This window comes from Psammomys obesus, unplaced genomic scaffold, assembly GCF_907164565.1.
Source record: "Psammomys obesus unplaced genomic scaffold, mPsaObe1.curated_primary_1811, whole genome shotgun sequence".
Taxonomy (NCBI): Eukaryota; Metazoa; Chordata; class Mammalia; order Rodentia; family Muridae; genus Psammomys; species Psammomys obesus.
In genome coordinates, this window is record NW_026585895.1 from 45,664,967 (window position 1) to 45,682,239 (window position 17,273).

At 49.4% G+C, this 17,273-nt stretch overlaps 1 protein-coding gene across 5 annotated transcripts in view; it reads left to right on the forward strand.

Annotated features, from left to right (window-relative positions):
- Ggta1 (glycoprotein alpha-galactosyltransferase 1 (inactive)) overlaps window positions 1-17,273 on the forward strand; it is a 68,316-nt gene that overhangs the window by 21,111 nt on the left and 29,932 nt on the right. For all 5 annotated transcript variants that reach the window (XM_055600613.1, XM_055600617.1, XM_055600616.1 and 2 more), the window contains exon 2: window positions 16,528-16,643. The gene's annotated coding sequence lies outside the window, so the exon portion shown is untranslated. The remainder of the gene's footprint in view (window positions 1-16,527; window positions 16,644-17,273) is intronic.

The following is a 17,273-nucleotide window of genomic DNA, read 5'->3' on the forward strand; positions in this document are numbered from 1 at the left end:
TTATTCCCACAGTGGCAACTTTAAGAACCAGGACCCAGGCAGAGGTCTCGAGTCACTGGAAGCGTGCACTTGAGGGAGCAGTGGTTTCCTGGATGAAATGAAAAGTACCAGCCTGGGACACAAGACTAAGTTCCTGGCACAAAGATTTATTTGCCCCAGAGGGGCAGAGGGCAGGGTGTCAGAGACAAAGACAGAGGATGGAGGACGGGGAGAAAGGGAAGGGAACAGGGAGAGGTGGGGAGCAGTATTTGTCTCACTGGTAGGGGGCTGGGGAAGGATGATGACAAAGGACTGCCCCTGGATGGAGGGGAGACACACCTGTAGGCAAATGACTGTTTATAAAGGTAAAAGGGAGAACCCCCTGATTAGGGTGAGATGTTGAATGTAATTGGGTGTGTTAAAGGAAGTCAAAAAGTCAAAGGGAGCTTTTTTTTTTTTTTTAGTATTCCTTTCTTTTTTTATATTTTTTTTTATATTAATCACAAGTTATTTACTTTGTATCCCAGCCATAGCCCCCTCCCTCCTTCCCTCCCAATCCCACTCTCCCTCCCTCATCTCTTCCCTGGAGCTTTTGATTGCTAGACTTTGATAGCTGGACCTCGGTAGTCAGCCTCAGGAGGAGGAAGTGGCAAAATAAGGGAGTAGACCTCGGTGGCTAGTTTCAGGAATATAATCTGATGGTTTTTTTAGCAAGGCAGAGAGAATGGGGGCAGGGCAGTGCAGGGCCTGCCAGAGCCATGTGTTGGAGTGAGCTAGTGTCTTTCACTAGACCCCTTTCTTCATCCTGTTTTAGATGAAATGAAGTGTAGTTATGCATGTTTGTGTGTGTGTATGGGCATGTATGAAAGTGTTCATGGAGGCCAGAAGAGGGTGCCGGATGCCCCTGGAGCTGGAGTTAGAGGTGTTTCTGAGCACCTGGTGTGGGTGCTGGGAACCAAATTTTGACAAGAGCAGCAAGCACTTCCAGACCTTTTCCTCTTTTTCTCGTGTAGCCCAGGCTGCCCTAAAACCCTTTAGGTATCCAAGGCTGGTATTAATCTGCTGTCCTCCTTACCCCATTTCCTCCATGCTAGGATTATTAAGTCTCAGGACTGGCTTCTCCTCCTCCTCTTCTTTTGCTCCCTGGCCATGACATAAGTGGCATTTCTTTCTGACGTAAAGTACTGCCAGGACCCCGAAGCAAGGGGGCCATCAACTCCGTATTGAAATTTCAAAAAGCATGAACTAAAACATTTCTCTTTATAAGCAGAATATCGGAGAGCTAATACTTGCCAAGTAGGGTGTGGTTGCCCCCGGGGGTAGACAGCTTGCCTGCTGCCTTCCCGTCTTAATCCCGTGCTGAGCTGAGCCCCGCCCTGCACCTTGTAGGCTGTCACAGTTCTGGGTCGGTTGATGGGGTGGATGTAGGGCAAGGAGCCTTCTCCACCTTTGCTATGGAGCGATCTTTTCTCGAGCCTCGGTCTTTCTGTAAAAGGGAAGGGACCGAGGATTGACACTTGGCATTTCTTTTAGCTTGTGAGCTGCCTCTGCACCTGATTGTCACTAGGCAGCCAGCGGAGGAGCCGCATTTACTGGTGTGCTTTCCCGCTTCTCTTTACTTCAGGCTGTGACAGCCGAGCAGCCTCAGTCGTCAGGCCTGAGTGGGGCAAGAGCCGTGACGGGGTGACCACTGCAAACCGCGTGCTGTGTGCTCAGAGCGGGCCAGGGTGGGTGAGCACCTCCGGCTCATTGCATGTTTGATTTTTAAATTGGGTTTTGGTCATTGTATGCTCATAGCCTTTCGTTGTTGTTTTGTGGCTGATTCATTCGGTAACACGCAACCACACGAGGCACAAACCGCAGTTTGTGCTAGACCACCATGAGACCGGCTCTGCATCTGGCTTACCAGGAAATGATTACGGTGTTATCTCCGGTTAATCAAGGCTTGTGTTTGCAAAAGGTCAGGTACAGGCTGCTTCAGACATCTCTGGCTGAGGCTGTACTTCCAGGAGCTAGGGCAGTCAACGGCAGTCACTAATGTGGAGTCATTTCAAGGATTTTGTTGAGTGTTCAAGACCGTAGCTGCACCGTAAGGGTGGTCTGGCTGGTTAACAGGATGATAGTCATTTTGCTCACAGCAGCCTGGGCAGCAAAAGCCTGACAGTCATTACTTGGAAAATCGACGTCTTTGCTTCTTTTTAGGGACAGGAACATCAGAAGAAATGTGCTCAGCGTAGAGGAAAGCATTCCCCAGCGGCCCAGGGAGAACCGGTTCTCTTGCCCTGCTTCCACACTGAGTGACCCCATAGAGCAGGGGTCACTCAGGACTGGACACCTTCCTCTTTCTTCACCAGCTGCTATTACATACGGAGTTCAAAGTGGCTTCCGTCTGGTGCCCATGGCTGTGCTCAGAGGGAATGGGCCTCTGAACAGTGCTGAGTGTGTCTTCCTTCGAGCCAGCTGAAAATGGGAGGCTGCTTCCTTTGTTGCTGGGAAAGGTGATCAACCTGGGTGTCTGGCTCCAGTGGCTGTGGATGTGTGGACAGACAGACAACCCTGACTTGAACACAGAACCTGCTAGGACCGGGGTCAGAACACCCACTGCTCATTTGCATACCACTTTCCATCCTAGCATAGTTCTGCCTCCTTTCCACCCACCCCCGCAACCCCCCCCGCCCCCGGCACTGGTACTCAGGGGACTGGTACGTACAGTAAAATAGTCAAATTTCAGGGTCCTGTGGGCCACGTGCTGAGTGACACTCCCCTGGGAGATGATCATAGCTGCCTTTCGCTTTTCATTTTCTCACCTACCAGTGGAACAAGTTCAGCTCTGCCTGACTTACAACAGGCTGGATCAGATCCATAGTGACTTGGAAAGAAATATCATAAATTGACAGTTTGTTGTGTTGGAGAAACCCCTGGCTTAGTGTTGTGTGCGTAGGGTCTTGGGCTTTTTGATTCAAGATTGAGGTCCAGCAACTGCCCAGTGTCTCAGCGGAGTATCTTACTGCATATTAACTAACCTAGAAATGGTCCAAATCTGCAGTGCAAAGCGTAGTTTCAGCAGCACGCAGATGGCATGTCTACCATTGGAAAGTCCAGAGTTTTAAGTCAACCGTCCTAGGTCCGGAAGCTTCTGGAATGGAGCTCCACAGGCTGCAGGTGAAAAGCAGGGCAGCACAGTTGAAGACAAGCAGAGAAACAGCGTTACAGTCTCTTACCTCCCACGCCCCAGAGGGGAGACTCAGCTCCCTCCAGACAGGCTAGTGTCCACTGTGATGGGAATGGTTTGGGACAGAACAGAAAGCAGCCCAGGAGCAGCCTTCGGCAGCCTAAAGCTCCCAGAGCAAGCTTCTAGAAGCTTCCACGGGAGCCATTTCCTCGTTTCCTTCTGCTTTGGGGCAGTGTCTAGGGTTTCCTGCCTATCCCCCCATCCAGTTTCCTTTTCCTGCTGGGCTGGGCTTAACTTGATGCTCAGATTTGCCTTCTCAGAGGGATGCCTCCAAGACGTGGTCTTCCCTGCCCGAGCTCCACTCCCCCTTTTGCAGATGGGCAAGCTGGGAAAGGGAAGTGGTCCGGAGCCAGATGAATCTAGCTCATGCTTGCCAGGACCTGTTCTTCACTGTGGATACCGTGCTGGACACTTTTAGGATCTTCGCCTGCTCCTCATCCAGGCAACTGGGCGATAGGGATGGTTAGTGCTCTCTGGCTTCATAAACAGGGGGAGTGAGATGCACAGGTTAAGGAATGCTCTAGGATCACATGGGACTAAGACATGAGCTATGAGTGGAGCCCTCCATCACAGCACACAGCATACAGACCGGGCCTGCCAAGGGGCGGGGCCTCTGAGGTCATGGGGCCAGGCAAAGCTTGTCAGTGCTGCGGCCGCTCTGCACCCCTCTCTTCTGGTCATCACAGCACTGGCGCCTGCTAATCTGTTTGTTCTGTGCTGCCATCCTCCTATGGATGGGCGAAGAGGAGGACATAGCCTGGGGCCCGGAGTTGGAGGCGGGGGACTTTGTAGCAGGGAAGTTCAGAAAAATCTTTGCTCCCTTTCAGGCAGCATATGCCACAGAGCCAGCCACGCACTGCCTGCCTGCTGTTCAGGTCACGTTTTCTGTTTGCCGTTGGGACCCAAGTAGAACTTAGGGTAAAGGGCGAGGGGCTGGGTAGGGCCTCCTTACCCAAAATGTTCCAGTTGGAAGTGGAAAGAGCCTAAAACAGGCTAAACTTTTTTGCTTTTGTAGATGGGGAAACTGAGGTCTAAAGCATGTGAGAACCTGCCCTGGCTCGTATCGTTTGCTAGAAGTCAGGAATTCTGAATCTGATGTGAGATTATAGAACCGTCAGAGGAGTGTCTCCTCGTTCCATAGCTGAGGTACTGCGACGGGCACAGGTGTCTGTGGGCGGGGAGGAGACTTTCACAAGATGAGCCCTACAAATAAACTGTTTTCAAGTCAGCACACAGCAAACACACTAAAAGCCTTTTCTGCTGGATGCTGGCTCAGGAGCAGTTTGTCTCCACCACCGGGGGTGGATGTCAAGCAAAGTGTTTTACAAATAAAAACAGTCAGTGTCCAAACAGTGGCTGGAGCCCAAAAGGAGACAGGGCTGTGACAGTGACTGACCTGGCCCGTAACTGCGATTGATTGGCTGGAACCTGAGGGCTGCTGACAGGGAAGCAGGGGGAAGAGAGATGGCTGACTCTGTCATCTGCTGCATTTACAGATGAGAACTGAGGCCCGACCCGGGGCCAACTTAGGTGCTGTCCTGCTTCCCTGGCTTTGATGTCAGGCAAGAGGTGGGATGGAATCACGTAACTACAGGGGAGCTGCTGGGAGGGCTGGAGTACTAAAGAATGCTGCTCCTCCCTCATGCCAAAGCAGGGTTCAAAACCGCTGAAGCAAGGCAAGAGAGTAGATCAGATGTAGAGCACACGCAAGGAGAACACACACACACACACACACACACACACACACACACACACACACACCAGAAATCCCTAAGGCTAGCTAGCTGTCTCTTACCTGTGACCTTGAACAGTGCATTAATGTCTTTGAGCCTCTAGGAATTGGCTGATGGGCCAGAGGCCTCCATGAAGGTTTCTGGCAAGTCAGCACATGAGCCGGACCAGGAAGGGCCTGTGGGTCCCTCTCCTTGAGCCAAGTCTCAGGAAGAGAGAGAGAGACAGAGAGAGAGTTTCTCGTCCCCAGCGCCTTGCCTATTGCCTGACACCCCTTGCTGGCTGCCCTCTGGTCACCCATGAAGACTGTTTCAAAGAAATATCACAGGGCCTAGCTCCCACATCACCCCTGCTACATGGGCATCCTTCTTCCCATTGGATCTCTTAAGGATGATGGGGGAGGGGATCAGTAGCCTCACTGCACACTTTCTGGAGGCTTATTGTCCTCCTGTCTGTCCTTGAGCCACACTGGAGCAAGCCATGCAGGATACAGGAGATGTGGGACCTCTGTGCCTGGGAACCAAGGCCATCAGGCAGGGTGGCTGCCTTCAAATCAGTATTCTTTTAAACATTTGCCCAGAATTTATGTGGAAGGCTGGAGGCGGTGGGGGCCTGCTCTGGATCCAGGGTCCCACCCCACACAGGACCCTTGCAGAAACAGGAGGGACAGAAAGTTACCGACAAAGTGGTTTTCCGAGCTGCAGTGAGTTATGTCCTGCAGGGGAAGGGAAAAAAAACAAAACAATTCCCGCTGGCACCCGGTCCCCGAACTTTCCCCTTTTCTCTTGGGTTTGTGGTTGAACTTTCCAAACCAGACGGCTTCTGGGGAGGGTCATTAGATTTATTTTGGTTCCATTTTTATTTGAAATTTACTTAAATACAGAGGACTCAGAAACGAAGGCCGTGCTGCCTGTCGCCCGTTTCCATTGTCGGAGCAGCTTGGACGGCGCTTCAGTTGGCATCCTTGTGCTGCTGTTGCCAGTGAAGGACAGAAAACACGGCTTATGTTTATGCAGAAGCAACAGTGCCCTGTTATTTCTTATTTATTTTTATCTTTTGAGCGTCGGAGCACCACCTAACTGCTTTAACTTCCTTTGTCTGGTTACAGAAGTCACAGACTCTCATTGTAGAATGTGCAGATGCAGAGGCAGAGCCGAAGCACTGGCCTGTCCTTCCACAGGCCGGGATTGCCTCCTCCTTCTGTGGCCCCGTATCTTCTCCCTCAGCCTCTTGAGGTTGCCTCTCGGCTTTGTGGAACTGAGCTGGGTCTGTGGGATGGGGTGATCATCTCTGTACTTAACTCATAGACGGTGAATAGTGGAATAAGAGAGTCGTGTGATCAGGCTCTGACTTTGATCCCGATGGATGAAATCAAGCTCTGAACTCCTTTCCCACTCTTTACCATCATGGGGGCCTTAGGTGCCCTGTCCATCTCTCAGTCAGTGGTCATTCTGTGTCAGCTGGGACCTGTGCTCATTCAGGGAGCCTGGTGAATACACTCATCCTCTTGAATCTGCTCCCTGAAACACAAAGAGAGCCCTGGAAGGTTTGTGTGATCTTATTGGTTGGATTAGCCACACGGCCTTCACCAACCTGCTCCAAGGGGCCAGGAATCAAAATCTCATCATGAAGGCAGAGAGCTGAGGATACCTAGTCAAACAATAGTACAAACTGTCCCAGGCTGGGTGTTCCCTTTTGTGGCAAGCTTGCTGACAGGAGCTCAGGAAGCTGAAAGACTGTGGTGGGTTACCTCACACAGAGCAGCCTGTGGGCTTTCTTACTCTAAAGGCTGGGAAACCGCAATTGGAGAGGAAAACCCCACCACTGACTGCTTCTCAGCAGAGAAAGAAAAGGCATTCAAGGGCTGTCTGCTGACATCTCTGGAGGAACAGAAGCCTGAAGCTAGGGGTAGACCGTGAAGGGGGCACCATGGTACCCAACAAGAGCTTGAGGCCCTTTGAGGGGCCTGTGGGAAAGGCAGAAGCCAGGCGATGGAGCTGAGTTTCTAGATGGTTCCGTAGACCCAGCTGTGGTGAGTGGGGTATCTCTTCGGGGTTCTTGCCGTATGCCGAAGGGGTTCCGCTTGCACGGGCCGACTCTGCAGCGCCTCATCCGAGTTGCTCACTGAGGTGAAGCTCATCTTCGAAGTGGTCTGTGCCTTCCTCAGAGAGCCCTGAACAGGGCGTGGGGGAGGCAGAGCAGCGTGGCCATTTCTGGAGGGTTTTCAGACACAGTTGAGCGTGTTCAGGAAGAAGACAGCAGAGGACAGTCGCCAGCCCCTTCCTTCATCTCTGGTTTCCTGCACTGTCTCGTGGGGCAGTTTGGGTCGCCGCCAGTTTCTTTAACTCATGCTGAGCTGCAGCCCAACGTCACTTCTCCCTCAGTGCCATCCGTTTCCTCACCTGTGAAATGATGTGGCTCAGAAGACCTCGGACATGTGCGAGAGGGAAGGGATCCAGAGTAGGGGCCTTCAAGCCTCAAAAGCCTCCAGAAATCTAAGAAAACAGGCGAGCAAAGGTGCCGGGGAGGGAGCCTTTGCTGTCCAGTCTCAGGACACTCCCCTGAGCAGGAAGGTGGTTGGCTTGAGGGTCCATCTTCCCATTGAACACTGATAGCCACTGGTCCATGCACTGTGCTGCCCACATAGTGCCTGGCACCTGCCAGGTACTGATCCAGGTGCCACACAAATACTTACCTTACAAATGAGTCAGCAGATGAACACCTAACTTCCTCTGGTTTGGGCCAGTGGCTTGCAGATTTTTTTAAGTTACTATTTGCTAGACAAGTGCTTTCCTGCTGAGCCCTATCGCTAGCCTTCTTGCAGATTAAATGTATTTGTGTGGTGGTGGTATGCGTGTGTGTGTGTGTGTGTGTGTGTGTGTGTGTGTGTGTGTGTGTGTGTAATTCAGGGAGAAACCATTTTGCTATTTCTGTTTGTAGACTTCTTAGGGGATATGAGGAGATAAGAGAGAGCTCTTGACTTTTTCTCTACCAGCATCCATTCCCACCAAGTCCCTTGGGATAGGCCACCAGAGTCCTTGGCGTTTCTTGCTGAGGGTACCGTGGCCCTGCCTCCGAGGCTGTGGTCAAGGCTGGGGTAGGAAAGGTGATTCAGAAGTGTTCTGGGAATTGCTCAGTCCATGCCAAGGCAGGGCTAGCTGTTTTCAGGCCTCGGGTACACGATGGACTCTGGATACACAGAGCAAACAGTGCCAGAGCCAGAGGGTTCTGGAATAATCATCAATATGAACTGAAAAGCTGTTATTTATTGGGAACTTGTTAATACAGGCTCTCTGCCAAGCACTTTATGGGGGCCATCTCTTTACAACTCTGAGGGAGAGGCTTTGCTATTCTCATTTTACAGGCAGAAGAAACCAAGTCTTTGGAAGCTCACCTCGCCCGAGGCCATTTATTCAGTCAACACCCGAGGCTCTCCTATGTGTGTAGGCTTCATATCTGGCCCATGGGAAGGTGAAGACAGTTTGTTCCTTAGGCACAAGGGATAGTAACACTAGCTGCTAAGCATAGTCCTAAGTATATTCTAGGTTCCGTGAGCTTTATGGATTTGTTGCTCTTCTTGATAGTTCAAAGACTAATTTAAAAAAAAAAATGGGATATGGGGTTTTGCTCCATTGCCCAGGTGGACTTGAATTCTGGGCTCAAGAAATTATTTTCCTTAGCTGTTGTGACTTTAAATTTGTGCCACAGAGCCTGGCATTCCTCCTCCTCCTTCTCCATCCTCCCTCGTTCCTCTCTAGTGCTAGAGATCCAGTTCAAGACCTCGCTCGTGCCAGGCAAATAAACGTCTCAGCACACTCTGTCACCCCTGGTTTATAGATGAGCAAACTGAGGCTCAGGGAGGCTGATGCGCTGGGTCACAGGCCAAGAAATGTTTCGGTGCTTGAATTAGAGCTGTCTAATTCCAAGGATAGACAGAAAAATAACTTTCCCAGTGGCCTGAATTGTTTCGAGTTATTTGAGTTATTTTGAATGATTAGAAATACTTTGTTTGTTTGCTTGGGAATTTATTTCTTTTTATCCTTTCTGATATAACCTTTTCTATTAGACAAAAATTCCTGGAAGAATTTTTATGCTTGAGTCAAGTTATTGTAAGAGATTGAGCGAAATATAAATAGAAAGAGGAGGAAACTAAACCCACGACAGAACAATCTCAGGATTTTCTTAGGTTTGAATCTCCTGAGCCGTGTACGTCCCTTTGCTTTTGTCTGTCTCGCACTTTCAGGAGTCAAGTCAGGCAAGTTGCAGGAGCTGTAAGAGAGCGGGAACAGCAAAGGCGCAAGGAGGAGTGATGGGGGAGGGCGTTTTGAGGATCAGTTGCCTCTCACTTTTGAGTCAAGATCTCATCATACAGACCAGGATGGCCTCAAACTCGGTGATCTGCTGGTCTGTGCCTCTCAAATGCTGGGATTAAATGTGTGTGCCGTCATGCCTTGCTGGTGATGGTTCACTGTGAATACCAGCTTGGTGGGACTTAAAATCACCACGAGAACATGCCTCTGAATATGTCTAGGAGGAGGCTGTTTTCAGAAAAGTTGAACTGGGCAGGAAAGAGCTACCCTGACAGTGGGCTCGGGTCCTGGACTGGACACGAGGGAGAAAGCAGGGGCTGGGTGCTCAGTGGTTAAGAGTACATACCCTTACAGAGAACCTGACTTCAGTTTCCGGCGCCCATGCCAGCCAACTCACAAACAGCCTGTAATTCTAGCTGTGTAACAGGGACCCACCAAGCTTCACGGGGACCTGCCACCTCTGCCCTCTGGGCTCACACAACATACCCATAATTAAAAACAATACAAATAAATCTTTTTTAAAAAAGGAGAAAGCTAGCTGAGCATTGGCATTCATCTCCGTGGCTGTTACCAGCCACAATAAAGATACGGAGACATCTGTATGGTACGAGGCTGTTAGCTGGTGTCTGGGGCAGCCCCTCAGCCACCCATCTAGACCAGCCAACTTCCCTGTCCTGCTCCTGTTCTGCTTCCGGTTCCCTGCCCCAGCTCCAGCCCCAGCCTCCAGCTCTATTCTTATCAAAAGCCACACTCCTTTGTCATACAAGAGAACTAATAGCACAGTGGGAGAGCTTGCACAGCTCGCTCTGAACTAATCAACAGCGGCACTAGGCTTGGCCATCCGTCTCTTAGCGTTTCCTTTTGGACAGATGGAGGGCTAACTCCCACAGCACCTTGCTTTTAATGTAATGATCTCTGATAATCATCTTTTTGGGCAGGTGAGGAAGTGACAAGCATTTGCACATAGAAAGCAGGTCTTGTGGGGTATGGAAGTGACAATACTATATATCCTGACAGAACTTGGTGCTGCTCCAAAGCGACTAGCAACGGAGAACACAGGGACACAACATCACAGCCAGTTGGTACACGTGTGGGCGTAGGTGACCCCAACATCTCCCCCTTTTAGTCCAAGAAATGACTTTATTTCTAACATCAGTAAACTATAGACAATAAGAGCAATTATGAGAAATAATTATATTTCTTGAGAGGGTTTGTGTCAAATGAGCACAATGAAAATTCCCTCTTGGGGGCTGGAGAGATGGCTCAGAGGTTAAGAGCATTGGCTACTCTTCCAAAGGTGCCAAGTTCAATTCCCAGCAACCACATGGTGCTCACAACCATCTATAATGATATCTGGTGTCCTCTTCTGGTGTGCAGGTGTATATACAGGCAGAACACTGTATATATAATAAATAAATAAATAATTTTTTTTGAAAAAAAAATTCCTTTTAAGTAATACTTGGAAGACAACTGAAGGAAATTTAAGATCTTGAAGCTTGTGACTACGATAGTATTATCAGAACTCCATTGATTAATGTTAGAGCTCTGAACTTTTGAAGTCTTAATGCAACAGTAGCATAGCAAGGAAAAGGAATCTGAAGCTTTTTCTTTATTTATTTTTGGTTTTTCAAGACAGGGTTTCTCTGGGTAGCTCTGGCTGTCCTGGACTCACTTTGTAGTCAGGCTCACCTTGAATTCACAGAGATCCGCCTGCCTCTGCTTCCCCGAGTGCTAGGATTGTAGGCACGTGCCACCATGCCTGGCTCTGAGGCATTCATTCATTCTGTTTAAGACCCTAAATCACTTTCTCATCACTATTTAAACTTTCACACTATCCATCCTTCATAACTTCATGATTTAAACTTCTGTATCCTCAGACCGTACATAAACTGGTGACAAGGTAGGCTGTGTCTACACCTAGTAGTAGCTGCTCTAGGAGAGCGAGGCCTGTGGCCTGGTTTTTACACACAGTGAGGGCTGAGAAGGCAGCTTAAGCCTTGGTTTCTGCTATTACACTGATAAAGCGAGAAGGATAAATTTTCACCTGAGTAAACAGGAAGTGCAGAGCAAGCAGATTCCGAATCTATTAAAAATGACAGACTTAGCAACTACCTCAACAGTCACCTCAGGTTCCTCTGTGGTCATTGCAGGCATCAGTCTTTGGCCGCCAGGCCCAGAAGATCTGACAGCCTTTCCTGTGAAGTAGGAACTTGGGGGAGGGGGACTGGCCTACCTTGTCACGGCAAAGTGGGGTAATCAACTCCCCAGTGTCCTGCCTGTCTACAGTTTAGACAGTGTGATGTCAGCGGTCAAGGCAAAGGGCAGTTTATAGCCCAGTGGTCAGCTCTGCCACATTTAAAGCAAGCTCAGGTGTTGGTTCTTCTATGCCCATCATCTTTGGAGGTGATTAGGGTGCTGTCAGGAGCTGATGTGCCTGTCTGTCACAAAAGCTTTTTTTATTGAGGCATTTTAAATGCCATGTTCTGCAGCTCTCTGAAGTGTTTGAGGGCTACCTGTGTATCTATATAGATGACTGCCAACCTGCATTTCTTAATTGTCCTTAACAGTTTACAAAGGTAGCTTTTATAAGACTCAGACTTTAGGTTCAGCCCTTAAAAGTCATCATTTTGAGTTGACACTCTTGTAGTAATAAAACTTTTAATCATAAATGCCATCCATAGAGAGACTTACTGATCCTTTCATAGTGCACCATCCAGGCCGCTATAGTTTTCTGTGTGACTTGGTTTATCTAAACAGTTAAGGCTTAAAAGACAAAGAGGCTAGACAGACATTACTGTGACCCGAGTAGACTTTAGGAGTTTATAAATCTTGATTAAAGACAAAGAATCTAGATAAATATACCTCATTTGTCAAACGTGTTACCCAAATTTTCTGTGTGTTCGGTGTTTTGCAATTAGCAAAGACAGAAGTAGTTAGACATGCGTCGTAAATTAGCTTTTGTTAATCTGAGTAGATCTTCATAACCTTAAGATTTCATTGTCAATATAGAGTATATTCTAAGCCACAGTTGAGTCACACATACGGTATATTGTAGTAAATATGACCTTACATTTCTATCAGCACATGAAAGTCCATGTTGTTGCTTAGTCTAAAAGGAGATACAGTTAATAAACAGAGAGTTCATTAAAGCTAAGGAGGAGCTTTATGTCTGTTGCTTTATACCCTGTGGTTATTTTGCAAGTCATGTGGCCACCTACACCCCTGTGGTCACTAGCCACGATGAACGGGAGCCACATGGTTGCTATTTGAAAACTTTTTAAAAGCAGATATATGTATATATCAAATGAGTTGCATCCAAGTTACAATGCACATACACCCGAAGCAAGAGTTCGGTCATTACATATACATGGATACCATGTACAGATTTTAATTATAGGCTTTTTGTTAAAAGTTTAAAGCCAAATTTTGTTGCAGAGTATATAGATTTTAAACCATACCCAGTGAAAACTTACAAATTCTTACAAAAGAGTTTATGGCATAATATTAGGAAATTACTTTTTGATAGTATAGAATGCAAATAAATCAGATAAAGGAGTGGGGAAGTAGAACCTTGGACATGGAGACAGAGAGAGAGAAGGAGAGAGGGAGACAGACAGACAGACAGATATCTGGGGTGGCTGAGGGCCCTTTTATCTGCTGTACACACCTGGCAACATCTGGCAGTGGCAGGTGAAGACTTGAGCAGCTGCTAGGTCCCCGAGAGCAGGCCAGTGGTATTGCCTGTACAGTAACATCCCTCCCTCTTTGCTTAATTAAAAATGAGGAACTAGGAAAGGGTGATGGTGGGGCAGGAATGAGGCGCTGAGTTCTTTAGGCGGCTTTCTGCTGTCTGGGGTTGACAACATCTTTGGGGCCCTTAAAATTAGGACGCTAGCCAAGAATTGGGAGAGCTGGCAGTTTCCGTGGGAACCTCTAAGGCCTAGCTTAAGCAGGCTGTAAGGCTGGATCACTGAGGCTAGCCACTTTGAAATTGTACTGGATGCAGACTGAGGAAACGCCTGGACCTGGCAGGATGCGATAGCCCAGCATCTCATCGTCTGTCTCTCTGTCCTCGACGGTGAATTTCATCAGGGCCACTTTAACTTCGCTGGTGTCTGGTCATTTTGTTCTAAAAACACACAATCTTTTGAAAATCTAATCTTTATTAACTTTGAAGGAATCCAATACTTGTCATTTCCTGTGGAAATAAAGGCGTAACCTCTTCCCTAATACAACACATTTCCTGATTTCCATTCTGAGGTAACACATTCTTAAAGAATGTAGACTGATCAAATCCAGTGCTTTTCAGCAGCTTTGCTACCCATCTCGCTGGCATTTAAAAATGTTAAAGTTAGCCGGATGTGGGGGTACATGCCTGTAATCCCAGAGGAGGCAGAGGCAGGTGGATCTCTGTGAGTTCGAGGCCAGCCTGGTCTACAGAGGGAGTCCAGGACAGTCAAGGCTAGACAGAGAAACCCTGTCTCAAAAAAAAAAAAAAAATACTAAAGTTAATAAAGGATTATGAAATCTGTTTCTGGGAGATCTGTTTTGTGAGCATCTTCTTTAATGTGTGGTTTGATCTTTCCACAATGGCTTGACCTGTAGGATTGTATAGTATATTTTATGTTATAATACGTAAACAGTTGTTTCATTTTCCTGCATACATATGCCCGGACATTATCAGCTTTAATTTGTAGTTTGTAATTTGGCTTATAAGGATTGACAGATGCCTTTCACCATGATAGCTATCACGTTCATTAAATGTGTAATTATAGACATGATCATCCCTGTCACAGGGCAAGACACCCACCAAATCGCTTTCCCCCCTTGCTCGGCAAGCCTGCCTTTGGTGACTGCCCCAAACAGCTTAAACGAATGACAACCAGCAGGCTTTGTGTTGGTAGCACTTGCTGCCAAGAACACTTAATCCCCGAATTCCCACAGAGGTAAGTGGGGTGGGAATTGAAGCCTCCGTGTTTCCTAGCCAGAAGTGACTTGGGACAAAGCCAGGACTCCCCACTCCGGGACAGTAGCTGCCGATTCTCAGGATGGGCAGTGTGGAAAGACCCAAGGGCTGACGGCAGCATGTCGAGATTCCTCTCCCCTCTCCCCTCTGGCTGACCTGGAGAGAGCCCCTGGAGGCCCCCAGGGAGGAAGGGCAGTTCGGGGTGCATCATGGGAATATCCCAGCTGGGTGCTGGAACCCTCAGAGCTTCTCCCTTCAGCTGGGAAAATGATGGAGCACGTCTTGCAGGCTGCATGGAGGGCCGTCGTGAGGGTGAGGTAAAGGAGGGAGACAGCTTTCAGTGTTCTGGAGTGTTGGGGTGTTAGGATCATGAGGGAACTTGGAGGTGAAGCCCTGGATTCCGTCATCCCCAGTACTGCAAACATTTAAAGAGGCCCTGCCTACTGCAGCATGGCCCTTGAATACCACCCTGCTGCCTTTCCCTCCCCCAGTGGCCTCAGTCCCATAGCAGACCATAAGCTGCACCCTCCTAAAGAGTTCAGGCTGCATGAGGACTCCAGGAGAAGAAAGAGGCAGGGCCCGCCCAGGATCCTGAGGCCCTAGAGAGGGAGACAGGGTGGGGTGGGGCGTGGGGGGATGGTGCCAGAGAGCACACAGAGCTTCCATCAGGGAGTTTTCTGGAATTTTCCATCCTTAATGCACACATGGGAAAGGCCTGTTAATGAGGCCCACCTGTGGGTTCTAATCAAGTGGATGGGTCTGTGTAACCACCAGCCAGACCAGAACTCGTCGCCCCTAGGGAGCCCACCATCCCCATTCTAATACCAGACATTAATTTTATTACCTGTGTAGAATCTTAAGTGGAAGCAAACAGCTCATGCCTCTGTTTTAAGACAGAGTGGCATGTATCTCCACTGGCCTCAAGCTCACGATGTAGTCAAGCCCGGCCGTGGAACCCTGCCTGTCCTGCCTCCCCCTTCCAAGTTCTGGGATCATGGGCATGTACCACCATGCCTGATCTAGAGTTGATCCTTTTGGGTCAGGCTTCTTCCGCTGAGTATTGAATGTTGAGGTCCTCCCGCTGATGGGAGTTGGCTGCAGCTTGCTCATTCCCTTTGCCACAGATAAAATGCTGTCGTGGCGCTTGGTGGCAACTTACCGCTTCTGATGCGCCCTGGGGTCCAGCGTGGGGTGTGTTCTGTTCTGATGTTCATCTCTTGGAAATAGAGTCGGGAGAAGAATGACTGTGCCACAGGCGCGTGTGTGTCCCCGTGGGTTGTTGGATGGATGTCGTCAGGTAGGATTTAAGCGAGTTCTTAGGAAGAACTTCCAGTCCCTGAAGGTTATGGTCAACCGGCTCCTACCGTCAGAGGAGGAAGCCATGAAACTTCCTTCTGAGAACAGGAGGAAAGGGCTCGATTCCAGGCTGAGTGGCCTGGGGCCAGGCCCTGACTCCTTCCTGTCTGGCATCGGTCCCTTCCCAGTCTAGGTTCCCAGACTTCCCGGCAGGGTCCCAGCCACTTGGGGAGGGAATGAGACAGGGGCCCTTGAGCGTCACCTCCCTGCTTGAGCCAGTGTGTGCCACACGTGACGTTGCTTCTGAGAACAGTAGGCTTTTTGAAAAGCTCAGCTGTTGATGGGGTGCTTGCCTAGCATGCCCAGCCTGGGTTCCGCTGGGTTCTCCCTCACTGTTGATGGGGAGGCAAGATCAGAAGTCCCAGGTCATCTTCGGCTACATACTGAGTTCATGGGCTACTTGGGACCCTGTCTCGAAAAGGGGGGGAAAGTGGGAAGGAGTAAGGCCTTGTCCGTTCAGGAACAGCTATGGGCCTCTTCAGCCTTTCCAAGTTCATGTAAGGGTTTCTGTATGGAGAGTCATACCAGGCTGTGGAGGAAGAGCTTATCTCAGAACCACGTTTAGGCGGCTCATCAGAGTGCCTTGTCCGCTCACCTGCCTGTGCTCCGGGCCCTCTCACACGCTTCTCCACTGACTGTTCCTGGGAGGCATCCCTCGAGGTTGTTTGCATTCCACATGGCCCCCAGATCCCCCGGGAGTGGGTGATGTGTGGAGGATGGTGGCCTCCTGTTTTGTGACTCCCAGCCTGGTTTGGGCCTGTAGTTTATCCTCTTGGTGAGAGAGTAAGAGGACCAGTCCAGAGCCCTGATTCTGCCTTGGCTTGTGGACCTGAGTCAACAGTCCTGATAAACAGCCTGTTTCCCGGGGCTGACGGAACAAAGCCCATAGCTGCTGCTGAGGGATCTGTCTGCCCACCCCCTCTTCCTGAAACAGCTGTTTATTCTTTTGACAGGAGCTGGAACACTGCACCTTCCTTTCCTCTGAGCTCTGCCTCCTTCAGCAGGCCGGAGCTCAGCAGAACGCTGTTGCCTTGCTGTTTGCTCTGGAGGGAACACAGCAGACAATGAGGTATGTGATTGTTCAAGGGATCTGTGTCTTCCTGCCTTGGGTCACCAGGAGCTACTTTTAGGCCACCAGATGGTCCCCCTGAGACAGGATCCTTGCTCTCTCCCTGACCTTTTCTTGGTTCCTTCTGTAGTTTTGTTGTCCTTTCCCAGTGGCTCTGGAAGCAGGGCTGGTAGAATGCTGGCTTGGGGACTTCGGCATTCCACGTCTCTTGGCAGGGCCCAGGGCCGTGCCAGTCAAGGCTGCAGCCTGGGGTTCTCTGTGTAGGGTTCAAGTTGACAGTTGAGTCTTGGACAGGGCATGGTGGGAGGGTGCAGAGCTTCCTCAGGACAGCCCAGCATGTTTCTGCTGCAAAAAATGTTTTGATGGGTGATTCCTGAGGCAGCCAGGGAAAATGGTGGCTGGGTCCCAGCTGTGGGTTTCCTGAAGGAGTCTTAGGCAGAGGCTGTGAGGTGCACCTCAGAATAGGTTTCCTGGCTGTGATGGTGTGTGATGGCTGGGGTGACGTTTGACTGTGGATTTGATCAGGGACCTGGCTTTTACTTTCCTGAATCTGTTTATTCTGACACTATTGTTATTGATAGTCTGTGTGTGTGTGTGTGTGTGTGTGTGTGTGTGTGTGTGTGTGTGTGT